This window comes from Microtus oregoni, unplaced genomic scaffold (assembly GCF_018167655.1).
Source record: "Microtus oregoni isolate MIOR12 unplaced genomic scaffold, Mior012 000001F_ref0000356, whole genome shotgun sequence".
NCBI lineage: Eukaryota > Metazoa > Chordata > Mammalia > Rodentia > Cricetidae > Microtus > Microtus oregoni.
Genome location: NW_024543060.1, coordinates 34,455,576 through 34,480,062, shown reverse-complemented (window position 1 = coordinate 34,480,062; position 24,487 = coordinate 34,455,576).

Below are 24,487 nucleotides of genomic sequence, written 5' to 3'. Positions count from 1 at the left end.
GGAGTGGTATTGCTGGGTCCAGGGGTAGGTTGATCCCGAATTTCCTGAGAAACCGAAACACAGATTTCCAAAGTGGTTGCAAAAGATTGCATTCCCACCAGCAATGGATGAGGGTACCCCTTCCTCCACAGCCTCTCCAGCAAAGGCTATCATTGGAGTTTTTTATTTTAGCCAATCTGACAGGTGTAAGATGATATCTCAAAGTTGTTTTGATTTGCATTTCCCTGATTGCTAAGGAGGTTGAGCATGACCTTAAGTGTCTTTTGGCCATTTGAACTTCCTCTGCTGAGAATTCTCTGTTCAGTTCAGTGCCCCATTTTTTAATTGGGTTAATTAGCATTTTAAAGTCTAGTTTCCTGAGTTCTCTATATATTTTGGAGATCAGACCTTTGTCTGTTGCGGGGTTGGTGAAGATCTTCTCCCAGTCAGTAGGTTGCCTATTTGTCTTGGTGACAGTGTCCTTTGCTTTACAGAAGCTTCTCAGTTTTAGTAGGTCCCATTTATTCAATGTTGCCCTTAAAGTCTGTGCTGTTGGGGTTACACATAGGAAGCGATCTCCTGTGCCCATCTCCTGTAGGGTACTTCCCACTTTCTCTTCTATCAGGTTCACTGATAGTGAGGTCTTTAATCCATTTGGACTTGAGTTTTGTGCATGGTGATAGATATGGGTCTATTTTCATTCTTCTACAGGTTGACATCCAGTTATGCCAGCACCATTTGTTAAAAATGCTTTCTTTCTTCCATTGTATACTTTTGGCTCCTTTATCAAAAATGAGGTGTTCATAGGTTTGTGGGTTAAATTTCGGGTCTTCTATACGATTCCATTCGTCAACTTCTCTGTTTTTATGCCAGTACCACACTGTATCACTGTAGCTCTGTAATAGAGTTTGAAGTCAGGGATGGTAATGCCTCCAGACAATCTTTTATTGTATAGGATTGTTTTGGCTATCCTGGGTTTTTTGTTTTTCCATATAAAGTTGATTATTGTCCTCTCAAGATCTGTGAAGAATTTTGATGGGACCCTGATGGGGATTGCATTGAATCTATAAATTGCCTTTGGTAGAATTGCCATTTTTACTATGTTGATCCTCCCAATCCAAGAGCAAGGAAGGTCCTTCCATTTTCTGGTATCCTCCTCAATTTCTTTCTTCAATGCCTTAAAGTTCTTGTCAAATAGATCTTTCACTTCCTTGGTTAGAGTTACCCCAAGATATTTTATGCTGTTTGTGGCTATTGTGAAAGGTGAAGCTTCTCTGATTTCCCTCTCTGCTTCCATATCCTTTGTGTATAAGAGGGCGACTGATTTTTTTGAGTTTATCTTGTATCCTGCCACATTACTAAAGCTGTTTATCAGCTGTAAAAGTTCTTTGGTGGAGTTTTTGGGGTCACTTATGTACACTATCATATCATCTGCAAATAACGGAAGTTTAACTTCTTCCTTTCCAATTCGAAACCCCTTGATCCCCTTATGTTGTCTTATTTCTATTGCTAGAACTTCAAGTACTATATTGAAGAGGTATGGCGAGAGTGGACAGCCTTGTCGTGTTCCTGAGTTTAGTGGGATGGCTTTAAGTTTCTCTCCATTTAATTTAATGTTAGCTGTCGGCTTGCTGTATATAGCTTTTATTATATTTAGGTATGACCCTTGTATCCCTAATCTCTCCAATACTTTTATCATAAAGGGGTGTTGAATTTTGTCAAATGCTTTTTCAGCATCTAATGAAATGATCATATGGTTTTTTTCTTTCAGTTTATTTATATGCTGGATTACATTGATAGATTTTCATATGTTGAACCAGCCCTGCAGCCCTGGGATGAAGCCTACTTGATCATAATGGATAATTTTCCTAATGTGTTCTTGGATTCGGTTTGCCAGTATTTTGTTGAGGATTTTTGCATCGATGTTCATGAGTGAGATTGGTCTATAATTTTCTTTCTTGGTTGAGTCTTTGTGCGGTTTTGGTATCAGAGTAACTGTAGCTTCATAAAAGGAATTTGGCAATGATTCTTCTGTTTCTATATTGTGAAATACATTAAGGAGTATAGGTATTAGGTCTTCTTGGAAGTTCTGGTAGAATTCCGCATTGAAACCATCTGGTCCTGGGCTTTTTTTGGTAGGGAGGTTTTTGATAACCTCTTCTAATTCTTTGCGACTAACAGGTCTATTTAGATTGTTCACCTGGTCCTGGTTTAACTTTGGTATATGGTATTTATCTAATAAAGTGTCCATTTCCTTTACATTTTCCAGTTTTGTGGCATATAGGCTTTTGTAGTAAGATCTAATGATTCTCTGAATTTCCTCTGTGTCTGTGGTTATGTCCCCCTTTTCATTTCTGATCTTATTAATTTGCAAATTCTCTCTCTGCCGTTTGATTAGTTTGGATAGGGGTTTGTCAATCTTGTTGATTTTCTCCAGAAACCAGCTTTTTGTTTCATTGATTCTTTGGATTGTTTTCTGTGTTTCTATTTTGTTGATTTCAGCCCTCAGTTTGATTATTTCCAGTCTTCTACTCCTCCTAGGTGAGTCTGCTTCTTTTTTTTCTAGAGCTTTTAGTTGGGCTGTTAAGTCTCCAATGTGAGCTTTCTCTGTTTTCTTTAAGTGGGCACTTAGTGCTATGAACTTTCCTCTTAGGACTGCTTTCATAGTGTCCCATAAGTTTAAGTATGTTGTTTCTTTATTTTCATTGAATTCCAGGAAGACTTTAATTTCTTTCTTTATTTCTTTCTTAATCCAGGTATGGTTCAGTAGTTGACTGTTCAGTTTCCATGAGTTTGTAGGCTTTCTGGGGGTAGCATTGTTGTTGAATTCTAACTTTAATCCATGGTGATCTGATAAGACACAGGTGGTTACTAATATTTTTTTGTAACTGTGGATGTTTGCTTTGTTACCGACTATGTGGTCGATTTTTGAGAAGGTTCCATGAGCTGCAGAGAAGAAGGTATATTCTTTCCTATTTGGGTGGAATGTTCTATAGATGTCGGTTAAGTCCATTTGATTCATTACCTCCATTAATTCTCTTATTTCTCTGTTAGGTTTCTGTCTGATTGACCTGTCCATTGGTGAGAGAGGAGTGTTGAAGTCTCCTACTATTAGTGTGTGCAGTTTGATGTCTGCCTTGAATTTTAGCAATGTTTCTTTTATGTACGTGGGTGCTTTTAAATTAGGGGCATAGATGTTCAGAATTGAGACTTCATCCTGCTGAACTGTTCCTGTTATGAGTATAAAATGCCCCTCTCCATCTCTTCTGATTGATTTAAGTTTGACGTCAACTTTGTTAGAGATTAGTATGGCCACACCTGATTGTTTCTTAGGTCCATTTGCTTGATAAGCCTTTTCCCAGCCCTTTACTCTGAGTAGGTGCCTGTCTTTGTGGTTGAGGTGTGTTTCTTGTAAACAGCAGAATGTTGGATCCTGTTTTCGTATCCAATCTCTTAGCCTGTGCCTTTTAATAGGTGAGTTGAGTCCATTGACATTAAGTGATTTTAATGACCAGTGGATGTTAACTCCGGTCATTTTTTTAGTCGTAGAGTTTGTGTGTTTCCCCTCTTTGATTTGTGTTGGTGAAGGGTCTCTAGATGTCTGAGTTATTGTGGTCATTGTTGGACTCCTTGGTTAGTGATTTTCCTTCTATTACTTTCTGTAAGGCTGGATTTGTGGCTACGTATTGTTTAAATTTGTTTTTATCCTGGAAAATTTTATTTTCTCCATTTATAGTGAACGAAAGCCTGGCTGGGCTTGCATCCATGGTCTCTTAGTTTCTGAAGTACATCTATGCAGGACCTTCTGGCTTTCATGGTTTCCATGGAGAAGTCAGGTGTATGTCTGATAGGTTTACCTTTATAAGTAATTTGGCCTTTTTCCTTTGCAGCTCTTAATATTCTTTCCTTATTCTGTATGCTTTGTGTTTTGATAATTATATGGCGAGGGGATGTTCTTTTTTGATCCAGCCTATTCGGTGTTCTGTATGCTTCTTGAACCTTCATAGGTATATCTTTCTTTAGGTTGGGAAAGTTTTCTTCTATAATTTTATTAAATATATTTTCTGGACCATTGAGCTACACTTCTTCTCCTTCTTCTACTCCTATTATTCTTAGGTTTGGTCTTTTTATTGTGTCCCATATTTCCTGAATATTTTGTGATGAGAGTTTGTTGGACTTGCTGTTTTCTTTGATCAGAGTGATTATTTTCTCTATGGTATCTTCAGAATCTGAGATTCTTTCCTCTATCTCTTGTATTCTGTTGGTTATGCTTGTTTCTGTAGACTCTGTTTGTTTACTTAAATTTTCCATGTCCAGCCGGCCCTCTGTTTGTGTTTTCTTCTTTGCCTCCATTTCAGTTTTCAAGTGCTGCACCGTTTCCATTATCTGTTTGATTGTTTTTCCTTGGTTTTCTAGGGTATCATTCACTGATTTATTCAGTTCTTCAAACTTTCTGTTATATATCTCATCCATTTCTATAAGGGCATTTTTTACATGCTGTTTAAGGGCGTCAATCACTTTCATGAAGTCAACCTTTTCTACTTCTTCTTGATTAAGGTGTTCATGTCCTCCCGTTGTGAGGTCGCTGGTTTCTGGCGGCTTCATGTTGCTTTTCAGCTTGTTGGGCAAATTCTTGCCTTGGCGTCTACCCATCTCTTCTTCCAAATGCTCCCTTATGGATCTTCTTTACCTGATCAGGTCTCCTTGCCTACCCAATGCTGGATCTCCCCAACGTTGTCTCTCCCCAACGCTGGGTCTCCCCAAGGCTGGGTCTCCTGGCGCCTAGAGATCAGGCCTCCGTGCTGATGGGCAGGTGGCAAACAAAGCGCCTACCCTGCTTGGTGCAGGCAGGCCAAAGAAACAAAGGAACTCCCGCCTGCTTGGGTGCCCCGAGGATTTGGACCCAGTGCCCAGACAGGCTGGGCTGGGTGATGTTATGTGCAGAAAGAGGGCGGTGGGGCAACTTGGGGAGGGTTCTGGATGGAAGCTGGGTGGGCTAGGAAGAAAGAGGAGGTATGCAGGGAGTGGGGGCCCTGCTGAGAGCTCAAGAAGGATAGGGGGCCAAGGAACCTCTGAACTCCCCTTCCCGGGCTGGCGCAGCGGGGCCAGAAACTCACCCCAACGCTGGGTCTCCTGGCGCCTAGAGCGATTATTGATTCTTATACCCAAATAACAAGTACCTGCATTGGCCCCAAACTGTGTGGGGTAATAGCACATATCCATGTGGACTATGGAAGGAAGCGCCAGAGGCCTAGACACTGAGTGGCTCAGTATAGCTTAAACCGTAGAGGGGATGTATGCTAGGGATCAACTCTGTATTGCTCATTTAATTTTTGTTACGAAGAAAAATCTGCTACTAAAATTGTGGTTCCTATCTTTGCTGAGTTGACCAGAGAAATCTTGCACCACTCCCAGTCTAGTGATCTGAAATACGTAGTTATCTAAATGATGTAGTGAGACCCTTGCTGTGGTGAGCAAGGAGAGACAGATATAGCATGGGATCCTGAGGAGGGAAAAAGGGTGATTAATGTACTGTAAAGAAAGATATGTTACCAATCATTGGACTACTTTTGAGCAGTCCTGACTACATCAGCTCCAGGAATGACTTTGGTGGTTGGCTACACATGGCATTTCTACAGAGAAGAATGTCTTTTATGTCACAGAGGAGCCAGACAAAATACAATACTCTGCAACATCACAAAGCTCTCTGAAATAAAACACTAAGACATCTAAGGCATAAATATTACAATAATAATTTCTTTGCTGAAAATTTTCATTCCTTGTTCTTCAGAACACTGCTCGAAACTGCTGTGAATATGGCTCTTTCTTTCACTACTGAGTTGGGAAACTATCTCAGTTATGTTCATAGCACATTGTTTGTCATAGCCAGAGCCGGGAAACAACCTAAATGCCCGTCAACCGAAGAATGGATGAGGAAAATGTGGTACATTTATACAATGAAGTATTACACAGCAGTAAAAAATAATGGCAGCTTGAAATTTGCAGGCAAATTGATGGATCTAGAAAGCATTATATTAAGTGAGGTAACCTAGACCCAGGAAGACAATTATCATCTGTACTCATTCATAAATGACTTTTAGACATAAGGCAAAGAAAAACCAGCCTATAATCCAAACTCCCAGAAAACCTAGATAACAATGAGCACACTAAGAGAGACATACATGAATCTAGTCTACATGGGAAGTAGAAAAAGACAGGATCTCCTGAGTAAATTGGCAGCATGGGGACCATGGAAGAAGGTTGAATGTGAGGTGAAAGAAAGGGAGGGGCAGAGAAAAATGTATATCTTAATAAAATAAATAGAAATAAAGAGTACCAGGGCAGCCAGGGCTTCATACCAAGGCCTTGTCTCAAAAAATGTACCAGTCTTCATCACCACCATTATCACCTAATCTGCAATAATCATCTATTATCACTGTCATCATTTTTCTTCCTTTTATTCCAGCTCTAATAACATGACAATATGTGGGTCTACCAACTTGTATTTTCGGTTCTACTCTCAGTAGAGAGGTTGGGGCATAACTGAAACAATAGGGGATCCTTATAAACAGTATGGACTTGCCAGCTGTGCAGAGACCAGTAGCTAACCCAGGTTTTTATTCAGATTCTGAAAAATGAGAGAGAATTTGGCCAATTGGATGATGCACAGAAAGAGGCATGGAATCTGATTGATGGAGACCAGAAAACAAATTTAGATGAAAATTTAGATGAAAATAATATGAGAAAAGGACTTAGATTTTTAGATGGAAGGTCTGTCAACCTTCACTAGATAGTTTTGAAGCATGTCATATTTAATGTCTGAAACATTGTCCCTGGACAATCTGCCAACACCTGTTAGGAAAAGTCACTATCCACCTCTCTACACATTCAGTTCTCATCAACAAAAGACTTGGTGTTTCATTATTGAGGAAACTATTTCCAAGACTTTTCAAATTGAAACATATTGGTGCATTGGAATTTTTTTCCCTCAAGCTGTGTAAAAATTATTTAAAGTAAAGTATAATACAATATAACATAATGTATTATAATATAATTATGTATATAATTACAATATAATATAATATAATACAGAGTATTTTTTAAAACAATATAAGAAAAGTCAAATTCAAGATAAATCAAGCTGTAATTATAACTGAAAATGGGAGAAAACCACATATGTCTTACTCCCCTGAATAAGGATCTACATTGTTGGGGATCTACCATGGAAGTGAACATGTTCCAAATACTTTTATTCTGCCTTCTCTTTCTTTATTTGCCTCATCCAGTCATGGTTCAGTGTCCAAGGAAAGAGAGTAGATAGCCATGGTTGAACGATGATGTCTATCTGTGTCTAAGGAAGACTAGTGATCTTTCAAGTTAACTTCACCAAGTTCACTCAATGTAAAGAGGTCACAGTCCATAGAAAATCATTACAGAAAGACAAAAGAAATGAAGTTGCCAGACAAAATGCCCCAAATGGAGCAATGCTCTTTTGAACTTGACTTAAATAGAATGACTTTTCTAAAAGTAAGAAGTTCTGGCAGATTCTGGCTGATATGAGGGCAGTGAACAGACTGGTATGTATCATGGCAAACCAGGGCCAGAAGGGTAAAGGAAAGATATGAATGAAATGTCAAGTTAAGTGAATTATATCCACAGCAGTAAGACAAGCCAATCATTTATACCACAACCCAAGGCAAAAGAAGCTATAAAGATCATGTTGAGGACCAATGAACTCATGTTCATCACCATCCACAGGGACTGCAGTTATCAAAAAGGTGATAGTGCCTATGGGGGCAGGAAAATATGTATAGCTGGGAGAGTAGAAATTTGATATAAAAGAAAGTCCCTGAGAACCAATGAATGGAAGAGAATAGATAGCTCTTCCTTATACTTGTATGTCAAATAATTAAATAGAGCAGGGAAATAGATAATAAAAATTCATTGCCAAATGCTACAGTTCGCAATCATTTATTATGAGAAGAATTATCTTTGGATACTCAGATTAGTTGACAAAATTGTAGAGATTAATTGATGTGGAATCCCTCTGTGTATGTTATGAATAAATTTTATGGCCATTGGTTAATAAAGAAGTTGCTTTGGCCTATGACAATGGAGAATAGAGCTAGACATGAAAAACTAAAGTGAATGCAGGGAGAAAAAGGGCAGAGTCAGAGTCACACCATGTAACTGCTGAAGAAGAAATATGCCAGAACCTTACCAGTAGGCCACAGCCTTATGGTGATACACAGATTAATAGAAATTGGTTAATTTAAGATGTAAGAGCTAGCTAGAAATCTGCCTGAGCCAGCTGCCAAACAATGTTGTAATTATTACAGTTTTGTGTGATTATTCAGGTCTGGGTAGCTGGGAAATGAGTAAGCAGTCTCCATTAACAATTAATGATATAATTGACAGGGCCATGCAATATTTTCCCATAGGTTTCACTAGTTACTTGAAGAAAAATAGAACTTTACACATGAGAACCTTGCCGGTTACTACCAAACCAGATGATCAAAGCAAACATCACTAGTAATCAGACATCCACTGTTGTGCTGGAGGGATGCCTCAGTAGATAAAATGCTTAGCTTACAAGATGAGGACCAGAGTTAGGATCCCCAGAATCTACATAAAAGCCATTTAGGCATGGTGTCTTACCTGTAATATCAGCAGCACTCAGCTGATAGAGACAAGGTTTACCTGGGACAATCTGGCTAACTAGACAAGCCAGAATTTTCAGAGTCCAGATTCAATGGGAGAAGTGAACTCAGAAAATACCCTTACAAACAAATGTGCACATGGTCATGTACATATCCAAGAAGGAAACTGTAATAGAAGAAAATTGTGCCACCTTCTAGGAGGTGTCACTGGAAAAGGCATAGTTTTACCGCCACAGTCTTCTTGACAAGGGGAAAAACTTCATTCAAAATCAGATTCTCTAAAGATACCAAGTACTAAACATCAAGCTTTATGAAATTCAAATAGAAAGGTTCTCAAATATCATCAGATTGCCATATTCTAGGGGTCAAATAGAAATTTCAAATAAGTTGATGAAGTTATATCACTTTTACCTTCCTGTATTGAATAACTAGGATATTCACTACATACATATAGCAGAGGGATCAGGCATAAACACTGTAAGTAATTTACAACTTTTTTAAATCTCTAAATTAGTTCAAAATAAAGAGCATTCTTGAATGTTACAATTATAGAGAATAAACAGAGGAAGGGAAGATAGGAAGGAAAGAAGGAAGGAAGAAATAAAGGAAGGAAGAAAGGAAGGAAGGAAGGAAAGAAAGGAAGGAAGGAAGAAAAAGAAAGAAAGAAAGAAAACGAAAGAAAGAAACTAGAGATAGAGGAAGGGATGGAGGAAGGAAGGAAGACTAGCAACATTTTCTGTTAGGGTTATATTTGTTTTTGTTGTGTAGCCCCACCCACCCACTGAAACACTCCATACTACAGATAAGTAGTTTCCTTAAGACAGAAAACAAACAACTTAAAATAACTTCAGGAAGTCCCTGAAACTGACCAGATTCACTAGGCCCCTCCCTCCAAAAGAGCAAACATTAAGGACACCAGAGAGTCGCTCTCAGAAGAGCCATCCTGCAAAGAAGACTATTGAAATTAGACCTAGAAGTCAAATTTCTCTGCCTGGAAGATGCAGACACCATCTAAGCAGTCTTGAATAGACATTATCTTGGGTAGGAATTCTATTGCTGTGAATAAAACACTATGACTATGTAATTCTTATAAAAGAAAACCATTTCATTGGGGTGGCCTGCATTTTAAAAGATTTAGTTCATTATCATCATGATGAGGACCATGATGTGGAACATCGTGATATACAGGCAGACATGGTGCTGGAGAAGGAGCTGTTATATGTTGATATGCAGATAACAAGAAGTAAATTGTCTTACTGTGAATAGTTTTAGTGTAGAAGACCACAAACCCTACCCTCACAGTGACACACTTCCTCCAAAAAGGCCATACCTACTTCAACAAAACCACAACTCTTAATAGTGCCACTCCTTTATGAGATTATGGGGGCCAAGTGAATTCAACCTAACACATTCCACCCCCTGGTTCCTATAATCTTATAATAATCTCATAATACAAAATGCATTTAGTCCACCTTCAAAAATCACCATGCTCGGGGGTGAGTTTCTGGCCCACGGCGCCAGCCTGGGACGGGGAGCTCGGGGGTTTCTTGGCCCCCTGTCCTGCTTGGGCTCTCTGCAGGGCCTCTACTCCCCGGGTGCTGCCTCTTTCTTCCTGGCCCACCCAGCTTCCGTCCAGAGCCCTCCCCACTTCGCCCCCACTGCCCTCTTTTGGTGCGTGGCATCGCCCAGCCCAGCCTATCTGGGCGCTGAGTCCGAGTACCCAGGGCTCCTGGGGGGGCAGCAGTTCCTTTGTTTCTGTGGCCTGCCTGCACCAAGCGGGGTAGGCGCTTTGTCTGCAAGCTGCCCAACCAGCACGGAGGCCTGATCTTTCGGCGCCAGGAGACCCAGCATTGGGGTGAGTTTCTGGCCCACGGTGCCAGCCTGGGACGGGGAGCCCGGGGGTTTCTTGGCCCCCTGCCCTGCTTGGGCTCTCTGCAGGGCCTCTACTCCCCGGGTGCTGCCTCTTTCTTCCTGGCCCACCCAGCTTCCGTCCAGAGCCCTCCCCACTTCGCCCCCACTGCCCTCTTTAGGCGCGTGGCATCGCCCAGCCCAGCCTATCTGGGCGCAGGGTCCGAGTATCCGGGGCTTCCGGGCGGGCAGCAGTTCCTTTGTTTCTGTGGCCTGCCTGCACCAAGCGGGGTAGGCGCTTTGTCTGCGAGCTGCCCAACCAGTAAGGAGGCCTGATCTTTCGGCGCCAGGAGACCCAGCATTGGGAGAGCCAACATTGGGGAGAGACAGCGTTTGGTAGGCAAGGAGACCTAATCCGGTAAAAGAAGATCCATAGGGAGCATTTGGAAGAAGAGATGGGCCGACGTCAAGGCAAGAATTCGCCCAACAAGCTGAAAAGCAACATGAAGCTACCAGAAACAAGCGACCTCACAACGGGAGGACAAGAACCCCTTAATCAAGAGGAAGGAGAAAAGATTGACTTCATGAAAGTGATTGACACCCTTAAACAGCATGTAAAAAACGCCCTTATAGAAATGGATGAGAAATATAACAGAAAGTTTGAAGAATTGAATAAATCAGTGAATGATACCCTAGAAAACCAAGGAAAAACAATCAAACAGATAATGGAAACAGTTCAAGACCTGAAAACTGAAATGGAGGCAAAGAAGAAAACACAAACAGAGGGCCGTCTGGACATGGAAAATCTAGGTAAACGAATAGAGACTACAGAAACAAGCATAACCAGCAGAATACAAGAGATAGAAGAAAGACTCTCGGATTCTGAAGATACCATAGAGAAAATAAACACACTGATCAAAGAAAACAGCAAGTCCAACAAACTCTCATCACAAAACATTCAGGAAATATGGGACACAATAAAAAGACCAAACCTAAGAATAATAGGAGTAGAAGAAGGAGAAGAAGGGCAGCTCAACGGTCCAGAAAATCTATTTAATAAAATTATAGAAGAAAACTTTCCCAACCTAAGGAAAGATTTTCCTATGAAGGTGCAAGAAGCATACAGAACACCGAATGGGCTGGATCAAAAAAAAACATCCCCTCGCCATATAATTATCAAAACACAAAGCATACAGAATAAGGAAAGAATATTAAGAGCTGCAAAGGAAAAAGGCCAAATTACTTATAAAGGTAAACCTATCAGACTTACACCTGACTTCTCCATGGAAACCATGAAAGCCAGAAGGTCCTGGATAGATGTACTGCAGAAACTGAGAGACCATGGGTGCAAGCCCAGATTACTATACCCAGCCAAGCTTTCATTCACTGTAAATGGAGAAAATAAAATTTTCCAGGATAAAAACAAATTTAAACAATACGCAGCCACAAATCCAGCCTTACAGAAAGTAATAGAAGGAAAATCACTAACCAAGGAGTCCAACAATGACCACAATAACTCAGACATCTAGAGACCCTTCACCAACACAAAACAAAGAAGGGAAACACACAAACTCTACAACTAAAAAAAAAAAATGACCGGAGTTAACAACCACTGGTCATTAATATCACTTAATGTCAATGGACTCAACTCACCTATAAAAAGGCACAGGCTAAGAGATTGGATAAGAAAACAGGATCCAACATTCTGCTGTTTACAAGAAACACACCTCAACCACAAAGACAGGCACCTACTCAGAGTAAAGGGCTGGGAAAAGGCCTATCAAGCAAATGGACCTAAGAAACAGGCAGGTGTGGCCATACTAATCTCTAACAAAGTTGACTTTAAACTTAAATCAATCAGAAGAGATGGAGAGGGGCATTTTATACTCATAACAGGAACAGTTCATCAGGATGAAGTCTCAATCCTGAACATCTATGCCCCTAATATAAAAGCACCCTCGTACATAAAAGAAACATTGCTAAAATTCAAGGCAGCCATCAAACCGCACACACTAATAGTAGGAGACTTCAACTCTCCTCTCTCACCAATGGACAGGTCAATCAGACAGGAACCTAACAGAGAAATAAGAGAATTAGTGGAGGTAATGAATCAAATGGACTTAACAGACATCTATAGAACATTCCATCCAAATAGGAAAGAATTTACCTTCTTCTCTGCAGCTCATGGAACCTTCTCGAAAATCGACCACATAGTCGGTAACAAAGCAAACATCCACAGTTACAAAAAAATATTAGTAACCACCTGTGTCTTATCAGATCACCATGGATTAAAGTTAGAATTCAACAAAAATGCTACCCCCAGAAAGCATACAAAGTCATGGAAACTGAACAGTCAACTATTGAACCATAGCTGGATTAAGGAAGAAATAAAGAAAGAAATTAAAGTCTTCCTGGAATTCAATGAAAATAAAGAAACAACATACTCAAACTTATGGGACACTATGAAAGCAGTCCTAAGAGGAAAGTTCATAGCACTAAGTGCCCACTTAAAGAAAACAGAGAAAGCTCACATTGGAGACTTAACAGCCCACCTGAAAGCTCTAGAAAAAAAAGAAGCAGACTCACCTAGGAGGAGTAGAAGACTGGAAATAATCAAACTGAGGGCTGAAATCAACAAAATAGAAACACAGAAAACAATCCAAGGAATCAATGAAACAAAAAGCTGGTTTCTGGAGAAAATCAACAAGATTGACAAACCCCTATCCAAACTAATCAAACGGCAGAGAGAGAATTTGCAAATTAATAAGATCAGAAATGAAAAGGGGGACATAACCACAGACACAGAGGAAATTCAGAGAATCATTAGATCTTACTACAAAAGCCTATATGCCACAAAATTGGAAAATGTAAAGGAAATGGATACTTTTTTAGATAAATATCATATACCAAAGTTAAATCAGGACCTGGTGAACAATCTAAATAGACCTGTTTGTCGCGAAGAATTAGAAGAGGTTATCAAAAACCTCCCTACCAAAAAAAGCCCAGGACCAGATGGTTTCAATGCGGAATTCTACCAGATCTTCCAAGAAGATCTAATACCTATACTCCTTAATGTATTCCACAAGATAGAAACAGAAGGGTCATTACCAAACTCCTTTTATGAAGCCACAATTACTCTGATACCAAAACCACTCAAAGACTCAACCAGGAAAGAGAACTACAGGCCAATCTCACTCATGAATATCGACGCAAAAATCCTCAACAAAATACTGGCAAATCGAATCCAAGAACACATCCGAAAAATTATCCATTATGATCAAGTAGGCTTCATTCCTGAGATGCAGGGCTGGTTCAATATACGAAAATCTATCAATGTAATCCAGCACATAAATAAACTGAAAGAAAAAAACCATATGATCATTTCATTAGATGCTGAAAAAGCATTTGACAAAATTCAACATCCATTTATGTTAAAAGTCTTGGAGAGATTAGGGATACAAGGGTCATACCTAAATATAATAAAAGCTATATACAGCAAGCCGACAGCTAACATCAAATTAAACGGAGAGAAACTCAAAGCCATCCCACTTAACTCAGGAACACGACAAGGCTGTCCACTCTCCCCATACCTCTTCAATATAGTGCTTGAAGTTCTAGCAATAGCAATAAGACAACATAATGGAATCAAGGGGATTCGAATTGGAAAGGAAGAAGTTAAACTTTCGTTATTTGCAGATGATATGATAGTGTACTTAAGCGACCCCCAAAACTCCACCAAAGAACTTTTACAGCTGATAAACAGCTTTAGTAATGTGGCAGGATACAAGATCAACTCCAAAAAATCAGTCGCCCTCTTATACACAAAGAATAGGGAAGCAGAGAGGGAACTCAGAGAAGCTTCACCATTCACGATAGCCACAAACAGCATTAAATATCTTGGGGTAAATCTAACCAAGGAAGTGAAAGATCTATTTGACAACAACTTTAAGGCATTGAAGAAAGAAATTGAAGAGGATACCAAAAAATGGATGGACCTCCCTTGCTCTTGGATTGGGAGGATCAACATAGTAAAAATGGCAATTCTACCAAAGGCTATTTATAGATTCAATGCAATCCCCATCAAGATCCCATCAAAATTCTTCACAGATCTGGAGAGGACAATAATCAACTTTATATGGAAAAACAAAAAACCCAGGATAGCCAAAACAATCCGATACAATAAAGGATCTTCTGGAGGCATTACCATCCCTGACTTCAAACTCTATTACAGAGCTACAGTAATGAAAACAGTGTGGTACTGGCATAAAAACAGAGAAGTCGACCAATGGAATCGTATAGAAGACCCGGATTTTATCCCACAAACCTATGAACACCTGATTTTCGATAAAGGAGCTAAAAGTATAAAATGGAAGAAAGAAAGCATCTTCAACAAATGGTGCTGGCACAACTGGATGTCATCTTGTAGAAGAATGAAAATAGACCCTTATCTATCACCGTGCACAAAACTCAAGTCCAAATGGATTAAAGACCTCAATATCAGCCCGAACACACTGAACCTGATAGAAGAGAAAGTGGGAAGTACCCTACAGGAGCTGGGCACAGGAGATCGCTTCCTATGTATAACCCCAGAAGCACAGACATTAAGGGCAACATTGAATAAATGGGACCTACTTAAACTGAGAAGCTTCTGTAAAGCAAAGGACATAGTCAATAAGACACAAAGGCAACCTACTGATTGGGAGAAGATCTTCACCAACCCCACAACAGACAAAGGTCTGATCTCCAAAACATATAAAGAACTCAAGAAACTAGACTTTAAAATGCTAATTAACCCAATTAAAAAATGGGGCACTGAACTGAACAGAGAATTCTCAGCAGAGGAAGTTCAAATGGCCAAAAGACACTTAAAGTCGTGCTCAACTTCCTTAGCAATCAGGGAAATGCAAATCAAAACAACTTTGAGATATCATCTTACACCTGTCAGAATGGCTAAAGTCAAAAACACCAAGGATAACCTTTGCTGGAGAGGCTGTGGAGGAACGGGTACCCTCATCCATTGCTGGTGGGAATGCCATCTTGTGCAACCACTGTGGAAGTCAGTGTTTCGGTTTCTCAGGAAATTCGGGATCAACTTACCCCTGGACCCAGCAATACCACTCCTGGGAATATACCCAAGAGATGCTCTATCATATGACAAAAGCATTTGTTCAACTATGTTCATAGCAGTATTATTTGTAATAGCCAGAACCTGGAAACAACCTAGATGCCCTTCAATGGAAGAATGGATGAAGAAAGTATGGAATATATACACGCTAGAGTACTACGCTGCGGTAAAAAACAATGACTTCTCGAATTTTGCAGGCAAATGGATGGAAATAGAAAACACTATCCTGAGTGAGGTGTCCCAGACCCAAAAAGATGAACATGGGATGTACTCGCTCATAATTGGTTTCTAGCCATAAATTAGGGCCACGGAGTCTACAATAGGTGAACCTAAAGAAGCTAAGTAAGAAGGTGAACCCAAGGAAAAACATATAGTTATCCTCTTGGCTAAGGGAAGTAGACCCAATTGCCGGGGAGAAAATTAGGATCTTGGGGGTGGGGTGGGATGGGGGTAAGGGGAGATGGGGAGAGAAAAGGTAGAAGGGAAGGAGGGGGGACTTGGGGAATCAGGAGAATTGGGATAAAGGAAAGGTGGATAGGGGAGCATGGAACCACAATTCTTAGTTAAGGGAACCACTTTAGGGTGAGCAAGAGATTTGACCCTAGAGGGGCTCCCAAGTGCCCAACATGAGGTTCCCAGTTAGTTCCTTGGGTAGCTGAGGATTGGGAACCTGAAATGACCCTATCCGAGAGCAATACTGACGAATATCTTGCATACCATCATAGAACCTTCATCTGGTGATGGATCGAGACAGAGACAGAGACCCACACTGGAGCACTGGACTGAGCTCCCAAGGTCCCAATGAGGAGCAGAAGGAGGGAGAACATGAGCAAAGAAGTCGGGACCATGAGGCGTGCACCCACCCACTGAGACAGTGGAGCTGATCTACTGGGAGCTCACCAAGGCCAGCTGGACTGTGACCGAAAAAGCATGGGATAAAACCGGACTCTCTGAACATGGCGAACAATGAGGGCTGATGAGACGCCAAGGACAATGGCACGGGGTTTTGATCCTACTTAATGTGCTGGCTTTGTGGAAGCCTAGCCAGTTTGGATGTTCACCTTCCTAGATATGGACGGAGGGGGGAGGACCTAGGACTTACCACAGGGCAGGGAACCTGGACTGCTCTGTGGACTGGAGAGGGAGGGGGAGAGGAGTGGGGGGAGGGGTAGAAGGGTGGGAGGAGGGGGAGAAGGGTGGGAGGAGGGGGAGGGAAATGGGAGGCTGGGAGGAGGTGGAAACTTGTTTTTTGTTTATGTTTTTTTTCTTCTTTTCTTAAAAAAAAAAAGATATTATTAAAAAAAAAATCACCATGCTCTATCACTTTCTCAACATTTTAAAGTTCAAGGTTCAAAGTCTCTTCTGAGATTCATGCAATCTCTCAATTGTAATCTCCTATGAAATCAAAATTTCAAAAAACTGATCACATTCTTACAACATACAATAGCACAGGATAAACATTGCCTGGAAATACTGGACTAAAGACCAGTAGGGCAAACTCCAAAACCTGCATCTCCTTTTTATTTATTTATTTATTAAAGATTTCGGCCTCCTCCCCTCCACTGCCTCCCATATCCCTCCCCCTCCCCCAATCAAGTCCCCCTCCCTCATCAGCCCGAAGAGCAGTCCGGGTTCCCTGCCCTGTACTTTCATCGGGCGATGAAAGCAGACAGAGACAGAGACCCAAATTGCATCTCCCTTTCTGATACCAAAATGCTCTTCGGATCTCCCAGCCTTTTCAGCTCTTTTGACTGCAACATACTTCTCTCTCTTGGACTGGTTTCCCTCTCTGTTAGCAGCCTTCCTTGGCAGGTATTCCACAGCTCTATCATCACCAGCATCTTGGGTTCTCCTAGGCAATTCAAGCTTCAACTTCACAGCTCCACAAAATGGCCTTTCTAGGCTTCCATTCAGGGACAGCCCAGATAAATTCCTGGCTTGGTGACTTTCCTTAAGTCTTGCAGGCAAATTCCATGCTCCTTTTTTTTTTCTATCCTCAATTCTAAAGTCAGAACTATGTGGCCAAAGCTGCCAAGATCTGCAGCTGGCTGGGACTTGAACATGACCTCCCTCATTGAATTGCATCTTGACCAGCTTTTATTTTCAAAGATTTTCTTCAATGCCTAATCTCGTCTTTTCTGAAATTTTCTCTGAAGACCAGGCTAGCCTCCAACTCAGAGATCTAGCAGCCTCCACCTTCTGAGGGTCAAGATTAAAGGTGTGCCTCACTACACCTGACTCTAAGCTTTTCTTTAATTCCTTTCACAAGTTGGATCTTTCCCTGATGTCACCACTTCCTTTATTCCATTTCTTAATCCATTTATCTCCTTGAACACAAGATTTATCTCTATTCCACTTCCTGGTGTTACATTTTGTATTTTAATTTGCCCAGTTGTCTCATTTTTATTATAAACCTTCATCATCAGAGTTAACACTAATAACCACATGACAGAGTCTATATTATTGCTGTTTTGAAATTTCCTCTGCAAATGGAATTAATCCAAAGCTGTTTACTTTAGCTTCAGGCTGACTTTTCAGACAAGGGCCAAAACATCACAAAAATGATATTGAAGCAGCATACTAAAATTTGTCTCCTCTGAAAACTCTTGAGCCAGCCCCCAGAGTTCAAATCGCTCTTACCACCACTGTCTTCCATGCTCCTACTAGGATGGTCTATTAAGCAGTATGTATTAAGCTCCAAAATTCAAATTCCTCCAAACAAAAAGCATGGTCAGGCCATTCATAGCAATACCCCATTTCCTGGCACCAAGTTAGTTAGGGTTTCCGTTGTTGTTAAGAATTACCATGGACCTACAGGCATACATGCAGACAGAAGACTGTATCTATAATAAATAAATACATAATAAAGAAATAAGTATTAAAAAAGTAAATAAAAAAAAAAAGAATTACCATGGCCATGCAACTCTGATCAAAGGAAAACAATGGGTGGCATGCACTTTCAGAGGTTTAGTTCTTGATCACCATTTTGGAGAACATGGCAACATGTAGGCAGAAATGGTGCTGGAATGGAGCTGCTACATGTTGATATGCAGGCAACAGGAAGCAGACTGTCTCACTGGGAGTAGCTTTAGCATAGAAAACCTCAAAGTCCACCCCCATACTGACACACTTCCTCCAACAAGCCATACCTACTCCAAAAAAGTCACACTTCCTAGTAGTGCCACTTCCTTTGGGGACCATTTTCTTCCAAAATACCACATATCTAGGCTAACTGAGCACCTTAGAAAGGATACTTTTCAACCTGTTAGGCTGCCCGTCAGCTGTGCAGAGTGCTCTATGTTTCCAACTTTTATAAGGTATCATCCATTTTGGGGTGGGATTCAGATGTAACTGTCTTTGAGTCATTTTTTTTTTGTAAGTATCCCTCACTCATTTTCCTGTAAGTAACCCCAATAAGACTCACTGGTTCAGCAAGTTGGACTTTGGTGGTATCTATACTTTGATCTGTCCTAGGCTCCCTATCTGTGGTGAGAGGACAGGTGTATTGTGTTTCCCCAAAAAAAGTCTTATCACACAACAATTTCTGTGTCCCATTTTTCTCCTCCATTGAAGTAGAGAATGGATCAACTGAAGTATCAGATTTTATGGACAAGTATCTGTGCTATGCCTTCTCATTTCCTTACTTCCTGGCTATTACCTGCCACCTGGTTCAGTAAGCCTTACTAAGACTTCCCATCTACCATAACAAGTACCACTCTCTAGTAGTAGAGGCAATATATGCATTTGAAGTGCAGAAGTGTGGCCAGATGTGGCCAGGTGTTGATGTTGTCTCTGCCTGCTTTTGTTGTAGTTCCCAGTGTTTTATATGCTGGTCAACTTTCTTCTCAGGCTTTTAAAGTTGCTGCCTCTATTTCCTTTTGATCATTTCCCAATGGAAATTGAAATAGCCACAATACTTGTCTCTCAGATCTCCACTGTGGCTGTACAAATTGGTATTGCCAATAGCATTTCCCATTCTAAGCGGTCACCTTGACACTGCAAAGCAGCACACAAAGCTTCTTCTAAGAAATTTGTTACCTCAGTTTTTAACTGAAACAGCAGTATATCAAAGAAATATTTTTATATTCACTAATATTTACCCTAATATTAATTTTTCAATCATTCTCTAAAAAGAAACACAATTATTTTGTTTGAAAGTTATTTTTTATCTTCTTTTCATCTCTAGTCATGAAGATTAATAGCTTTTCCACACATTTGTCTTTAATGTGTTCCATTCCTGTGTGCTGAATTAATGCTAAAAGACTAATCAGGCTACATACACACAATCAAGCTATATAAGCAAATGATATGCAAAATAGATTTATACATTTGAAGCTATGCGAGTGTTAATTGAGTTGCATTATACATAATGAGTGTGTGGCTATACAGAAATGAGATTTAGTTTTTTTAATAATACATAATGGTGGGAGAAGATTTTGATGAACTTCATGACCATGGATTGATTACAATAACGTTGTACTGGAGAAAGGTAGAGGGATAATCATTGTGAGATAGCAATATGGATCTCTTGAGCTTTCTACTCAAAGGCTGTCTCAGCACAATTTGAATATGCATGCATTTCCTAATGCATCTCTCCTCAAATAACACTTTCAAAGAAGCTACCGAAGCCTTGTTAGCTATATGCTATTTTAAAGCCAGGAGATATTATTCCTTAATAAATAAATTTTACTGATTTCAAGTGCAATAAAAGTCTTCTATTATATATATATATACAATATATATCAATCTATATTTTATATGTGTATATGTATAATATATCCATTCATTTCTCTATACATGTATATCACCTACCTATCTATTTACCTATCTATCTCTCTGGAGAGAAAGAGATTAAAAAATAATTACTCAAAACCACGATTTGACTCTCTTTAGGACTTTAATAAGTTTGTTGTTTCTCAGTGGTTGACTAGTACCCCAAATGAGTTCAAAGCCTAGTGACAATTGTGAAATAAGATGAGAATCTCAGATTTAAAAACCAATTCCTAAGGCAATAATAATACTGTCATTAATGAAAATATTTGAGCATTATTTCACAAGGACACCCTCAGTTAACCTCCAGATGGAGTTTTATTATGAGGACATATAAATAAGCAAGGAAAATTAGGATCTTCTGTAAAGTTAAGATTCCAAGAAACAAGAGTAACTTCTATAATATTTTCATAGCAGGAAGAGCGAGTAGCCATAGAGGAGAAAGCATTGCCATGAAGTTTACAGCCTTGTTGTGGAGATTTTGTCATCATTCTTTCTCCTTTGTACATTGCTTACTTTGATAATCTTCCTCTCACTTGCTACTTCCTGTATTCTGGCTGTTTGTACCGTAATTGTCTCTATCTGCAACACTACACATTTCTCACTGGTTCATTTCCGCAGCTTCATGCTTTCTCTACATCATCACATATTGCTGACTCATGGAACTCTATTTATGTACCACTCTGGTGTCTCTTTCTGCATATTTTATATTTAAAGTCCCCTAAATACAAGGAGATTGTTAGAATTGTCATTCACTTTTCACATCCAGCTTTCATGATGGTCCTCTTGTTAACACCAATGACTTTTTAGCCAGAAGGTGGTTTAAATCACCTTTAAACCTAGCACTTGAGGGCAGAGGCAGGTGAACTTCTGTGAGTTTAAGGTCAGCCTGGTCTACAGTGTGATTGAGCCAAGGCTACACAGAGAAACACTGTCTCAAAAAAAAAAAAACAAGCAACAATAGTAATAGTAGTAATAATAATAATAATTTTCTATATCTAAAGTTGTCTCTATTATTGGGATCATTGATGGGATATAGTATGTTTCACATATGCTCGGAAAGATTGTTGTAGGTTGTTGCTAAACAAAGAAATGCTAACTGGCCTGTAGCAAACCAGGGATTCTGTTGAAGTTGCTAACAGTCCTGTCTGCTAACCAGCTCAGCTAACCAGCCTACTAGTTGCAACACTTAAACGTAGCCTCACACCCAGACACAGCCATCACCCACAAAGCCATCTGTGATGAATGAGATTCAATCAGCCTATGGCCTCCAGGGCTCAAGATAACATTTCTGCTATTGATAATATCAATTTATAATTTAATTTCTGGTCGTAGCTCTTAAGAGATAAGACGGTTTGCAGAGCTAAAATCTAATCCAGTTGAAGCTATTGGGCAGAGTTCTGTAAATTCTGATGGCCACAAGATGCCCTGGCTTTTTAAAAAACAGATATAACACATTTTGTAAACTTGGGTCTCTCTAATGAGCAATAATGAAAATGGGGTACCACAGAATTTGGTATTTGTTTATCCATTTATCTTAGAAGCACAGACTTGCAGATCTCACTGAATGTGCCTTTTTAAGGAAAACAGAAAAACACACTTGCTGACTTGCCTCTGGCCGTGTTCCTTTTCTGCACTTTCACACCTCGTTCTGCGTATTTCAGATTCAAAAGCCCCTAAGGATCAGATGAGCATCATGGCAAGTAAAAGGTGACTTCCTTTCCAGGGGAGACCAACGCTATAGCTTTAATAGTTTGTAATTTGCCTTTTACTTAAAAAAAAAAAAAGAAAAAAGGTCTTGTTAAAATTTTAAGACCCACAAAACAATGAACAGAGGTCATTATTCACAGCTGGAGATTTAGTTTCGACGGATTTGCCTTCTGCACCTTTATTTAAGACTCACAGCTGCAAGCCCTGCCACCTTCAGGTCTCCTTGATGATGCAGCCCCTGCTGCTCTGTGATTGATGTAGGCGTAGCCTGAGTTATCAGGCAGCTCCTGACCCATCCAACGAGGATAATTTTATTGCATGTCTGTTTAGCCTCTGTCTTGTGCTCTCTTGAAGACATCAATTCTCTCAGGTGAAGAACACAAATAAAATGTAAGAAATTCTCCCTCAGGCTAAGAGGTTAGGAAGCATGCCAAGATCTTTCTGAATGAAGTCACCCTCTGCACAATCTCCAGGCTCGGGCCATCGCTCACCGCCATGTGCTGCTCTTTGATTAGAGGAGAATTAAAGGCACTATGGATTCACTCAGGGTTTGATTGCCAGTCATTTTCTCCTCTGATCCAGTGTCTGTTTTATAGTTTAATCCCAAGATGATCATTTCTCTTCTCTTCCCTTTGCCATTCGGCACCCAGACGTGTGTGTGTGCAAGTGTGTATGAACCTTACAAAATAACAAACAATCATAAACAATAGGCCTGTCTTCTGTCTCTGCCTCCTTCCCTTTGAACAAAGAACTTTTAAGAAAGAGCTTTTCTCCCCCCCTCCCCCCCAGTGCAGTGCAAAATCGTTAAATAAAAATTGCAGGGTGGTTTAGCCAATTTCTCCACTCTACTCTGAATTCTTCAAAGCTGTTATCTTAGATGTTGCCTGCATATTTGCGCTCTATTTGTAGCTTCTACCTGCAAGGTAAAAACAATAATGAATCCATGGTGGAATTTATCCCTTGACATTCACCCTCCATCCTCCTTTCTCTGGCCAACATCAAACTCTATTAATCCATACGCGTTGAATTCTGAAATAATACAAACAGAAGTTCCTGGTCCATTTTCTGTTCTCTGCAAGTCCAGACAAGGGCATAAACAAAATTGCCTACCATTTAAATGTAAATATTTTTGAAGTAAATCATGAATATAAGAAACCATGAGTAATTAAAATAAAAACCAGAGCAGTGAGAAGTTAAAAGAACAAAACTTTTGCTAATGCAAAATGCTGACTGTATTCTTTAAGTGCAAATTAGTATTTCCTGGGTTGCCACTTTAATAAATATGCTATTTGAGAGCCATGAAAATTAGCTTCTTTCTAGTCCTCTTTTTAACTCTCTCTCACCCATTTCTCCACCTCGAAGTACTCCACCAATGAGACGACAGGACAGAGAGACTCTCAAATCTTTCTGCCTTTCTTAACTATTAGGGAGCAGGACAGAACAGTCAGCTCCCTCCTCTCCTGTCTCTACAGGGATAACTTCCACCAGGTATTACCCAAGCATCTTCTTCATATATCTTTATTTCTTCACATAAAATATATGAATTATAATCTGATGAGTAGGATTGTATATTTATGAGTACCATGTGATGCTGCTGTGCACGTACACATCGCTCTCTTAGTTGGGGTATCTATCACCATGACCAAAAAGCAAGTTGAGGAGCAAAGAGTTTATTTGGCTTAACTTCAGCATTGCTGTTCATCACTGAAGGAAGTCTGAACAGGAACTAAAACAACAAAGGATGTAGGAACTGAGGCAGAGGCCAAGGAGGGGTGTTGCTTACTGGGTTTCTTCCCATGGCTTGCTCTACCTGCTTTTTTATAAAACCCAGGACCAACAGCCCAGGGATGGCACCACCCACCATGGTCTGATCCCTCCCACATTGATCGTTAAATGAGGAAATTCCTTATAGCTGAATTTCATTGGGGCAGTTCATTAACTGAAGCTTCTTCCTCTGAGGATTCTAGCTTGCGTCAAGTTGACACACAAAACCAACCAATACAGTTGCATAATATTTGAAGTATGTAATATCATATCAAATGTTTGTCTTTTCTTTTTTGTGTAAACAAAATTGCTCTATAAACGTGGGTAAATATTGCAATCAGATGTTTATTGTTCTCCTGTTTGCTTTACTTGTTTTCTTTGTTTGGATACAGAGTTTTATGCACCCTACATTAATCTCAAACTCATTATATTTCTAGTGATGACCTTGAACTTCCGATTCTCCACAATGTTGGGGTTATAGTCATTTATCGCCATTCCCAGTTTTATGTAATATTGGGCATTAATGCCAGTTCCACCAACATGCTTGGCAAGAATTTTACAGCTTAACTATACACAAGCCTTCCTGTTGGTTTCTTTCTATTTTTTAAGTATCTAACAGCTAGGTGCAATG